At 41.9% G+C, this 3958-nt stretch overlaps 1 pseudogene; it reads left to right on the top strand.

Moving 5' to 3' along the window:
* The first annotated feature begins 400 nt into the window (after positions 1 to 400).
* On the top strand, positions 401 to 581 carry LOC121024571 (uncharacterized; annotated as a pseudogene).
* The last annotated feature ends 3377 nt before the right edge of the window (positions 582 to 3958 follow it).

Here is a 3958-nt window from a genome sequence, read left to right on the forward strand (position 1 = left end):
CTCTTTATTCTTTTCCACCCTCCTTTCATTTACTTTCTTCCCTCCCTACTTTCAGTTGTCCTTTTTGTCTCCCTTCCAATGTTGAAACCATTACGTGCTTATAGAGCCAAGTAAACTCCAACTCTGCTTTTTTTTGCATTTATCACCTTCTAACATACTATACAGTTTATTCATTATGTTTATTGTTAATTATATGATCAATGTTTATTGTTAGCTGTGAACTCCATAAGGGTAGAGAGTTTGTTTCTTCCACTTCTGTATCCTTAGGGCCTTGAACACTCAAGGGAATGCATATGTAGGTAGTAAAAAATAAAGAATGGCAACAAGGTGAATATCATGCAAGATGAGACTGTAGTTACCTTTGGAGGGAGATGGAAAGTTATAATTTGGAAAGTACATGAGCTTTGCGCAGTGGCAGTATCATAGCCAATGAGGTTTATCCGAGGTGTGATTATTGCTAATTGGAAAGTGTATGCAGGGCCTTCAGATTTGCAAGTGGAGCTCTATTTCTTAACCTGGTTAGCAGTTAAAGGCATGATTACTTTCTCACAACTTGGTAAATTGTACATTTATGTTTTATACATCTTTCTGCATGAGCCATTTTTCACAACAAAGAGAAGCTTTAAGAATTACTTTCATTTTGGGGACGCCTGGGTGGCTCAGTCCATTAAGCGGCTGACTCTTGATCTCAGTTCAGGTCATGATCTCACAGTTCATGGGTTTGAACCCTGCATCAGGCTCTGCACTGACAGTGTGAAGCCTGCTTGAGAGTCTTTCTCTCTCCCTCTCTCTCTGCCCCTCTCCTGCTCTCTCTTTCTCTCCCTCTGTCTCAAAATAAATAAACACTTAAAAACATTTAAAAAGAATTACTTTTATTTTTTTTCCTATGGGGAAAGTTATTGCTTAAAAATATTATTTATAAAAATGTCATAACTTTGATGATTATATTAAATAGTACAACATAGGGGTTCCTGGGTGCCTCAGTTCATTGAATACCCAACTCTTGATTTTGGCTCGGGTCATGATCTCACTATTCATGAGTTCGAGCTCCACATCAGGCTCTGCACTGATGGTGTGGAGCCTGCTTGGGATTCTCTCTCTCTTCCTCTCTCTCTGTAACTCCCCCCAGCCCCCATCTCTCAAAATAAATAAATATTAAAAGCAACAACAACAACAACAACAGTACAACATACTGTCCCCAAAAGCCATAAAGGCATTTTATTTTAAAATATGATCTTAATAGAAGTGATGTGTAAAGCAGCAACATGACATACATAGCTACTGTCACAAAACAAATTACATCTCCCTAAACTTAAATGTTGGAGCTGTAAACTGCACCCTTCCCAATGCGACTGTATTTAGAGAAGAGGCCTTTATGAAGATAATCAAGGTCAGGGGCTCCTGGGTGGTTCAGTTGGTTAAGCGTCTGACTCTGGATTTCAGCTCAGGTCATGATTCACAGTTTGTGGGTTCAAGCCCTAAGTCAGGCTCCGTGCTGGCAGCGTGGAGCCTGCTTGGGATTCTTTCTCTCCCTCTGTCTGCCCCTCCCCTGTTCAAGCTCATGCACTCTCTCTCTCTCTCTCTCTCAAGATAAACATTAAAAAAATTTTTTTTTAACATTTATTTTCGAGAAACAGAGTGAGACAAAGCATGAATGGGGGAAGGGCAGAGAGAGTAGGAGACACAGAATCTGAAGCAGGCTCTAAGCTCTGAGCAAGCGGTCAGCACAGAGCCTGATGCAGGGCTCGAACCCACGAACTGTGAGATCATGACCTGAGCCGAAGTCGGACACTCAACCGACTGAGCCACCCAGGTGCCCCAAACATTAAAATTTTTTTAATAAAAAAGTAAAATTAATTGATTAGAAAAGAAGATAATTAAGGTTAAATGAGGTCATTAGGGTGGGGTCTTGATCCAGTAAGACTGGTATCCTTATAAGAGGAGGAGACACCAGGAATACACACAGAGGAATGGCCACATGAGGAAACAAGAAAGTGGCCACCTGCAAGAGAGGAGAGAGGATTCACCAGAAACCAGCTCTGCTGGCACCTTGATCCTGGACTTCTAGCCTCCAGAGCTGTGAGAAAATAAATTTCTGTTGTTTAAGCCCCCAGTTTGTGGTATTCTGTTGTGGCAGTCTGAGGAGACAAATATAGCTGCCACCCCAGAGTCACTTTTGTTCCCATTCTTTTCTACCTCTTACCCTTGTCCCTCTCCCCCTCTCAAAAAAACTGAGGTGTGATATGTTAAATGATATATAGATGTGATAGTTTAAAAAACATGTCCACAAATCCTCTGATATATCTCCCTTCAAGAAGAAGAGCTTAATTCCCCTCCCCTTGAGTGTGACCCTCTTCTAACTCATAAAATAAAGTAAAAATGATGACATATGACTGAAGAGACTCTGTAATAAAAGGCATTATGGCTACCTTCATGTTCTCTCTCTCTCAGATCACTCACTTTGGGAGAAGCCAGCCACCATGTTGAGCCATCCTATGGAGAGGCCATGGAGTAAAGAACTTAGGCTGAAGGTCAACAGCTGTATGAGTGAGCCATCTCAGAAGGGGATCCTCTAGCCCCAGTCGAGCTTTTAGATGACTGCAGCCCTTGCACACATCTTGACTGAAACCTCATTCGAGATGCTGAGCTAGAAACATCCAACTAAGCTACCCTCAAATTCCTGACCCACAGAATTTGTGAGATAACATGTTTAAGACACTAAATTGGGAGTAATTTGTTACTCCAATAGGTAATTTCTAGAGGCTAGATTACTCTTACATAAGAAGGAGATAAGGAGACATAGAAGGAAAGATCTGGAAATGAGGAGTTAGGAGGAAAAAGAAGTGGAAAGAGGGTATAGTGAGGAGAATTTCAAAAGTGTTCACTCATTTGGAGAGACAGGATGAGGTTAGGGCAGTGATATATGAAATGGGACTTTGGGACAGAGAGATGTTAAAAGGTTTATTCAAGAAATTTTTCTGTGTTATTTGGTATAAATCTCTCCCCTGTGTTCCTAAAAAACTTTAAATGAAGATCTACATATCTTTAAATAATAATAAATAATGATAATCCAACTTGTACAGTGATTTAATGTGTCCTTGGGCTCATGAATGACTTATGTAAGTCAATGCTAGTAATTTTATCCTTCTTTACTAGACACTCAATTTCCCAGTTCTTCTTATTACTTGGAGCCATGGACAAAGTTCTGGCCAACGAGACATAAGGGGAAGTCTACTGGGAGCCCCTGGGAAATATTTTGCTTCCTGCTGAGTAGAGACACACACTTAAGAATTCACTAGCATTTCCCTGACCTTTCTTCCTATCTTACAAGTGTGTTGAAAAGTTGTATGAGGCCACTGTCTTGTGCCAGTGAGAAGCTAATTGTGATGATGGGAAGGCATCAGGCAGCGGTGGCTAAGCGTAAGGACAGAAAGCACCTAGAGCCATGGAGGCAGCCTGAGTGGTGGCATTGAACCTGGAGTGCCTTGTTCCAATCTCATTAGGTGAGAATATTAATGCTCTTTTTTGCTTAAGTCACTTAAGCTACAATTACTATGGTTTTCTGTAATTTGTGTCAAAATCATTCCTAACTGATACTTAAGATGAATATTTTCTTTTTTTTTTAAATTTTTTTTTTCAACGTTTATTTATTTTTGCGACAGAGAGAGACAGAGCATGAACGGGGGAGGGGCAGAGAGAGAGGGAGACACAGAATCAGAAACAGGCTCCAGGCTCTGAGCCATCAGCCCAGAGCCTGACGCGGGGCTCGAACTCCGGACCGCGAGATCATGACCTGGCTGAAGTCGGACGCTTAACCGACTGCGCCACCCAGGCTCCCCAGGATGAATATTTTCTTAAAGATGGTGCCTTCGGGGCGCCTGGGTGGCTCAGTTGGTTGGGCAGCCGACTTCGGCTCAGGTCATGATCTCGCGGTCCGTGAGTTTGAGCCCCGCGTCGG

This window comes from Herpailurus yagouaroundi, unplaced genomic scaffold, assembly GCF_014898765.1.
Source record: "Herpailurus yagouaroundi ecotype Mexico unplaced genomic scaffold, PumYag 66039, whole genome shotgun sequence".
In the NCBI taxonomy this organism is placed as follows: Eukaryota; Metazoa; Chordata; class Mammalia; order Carnivora; family Felidae; genus Herpailurus; species Herpailurus yagouaroundi.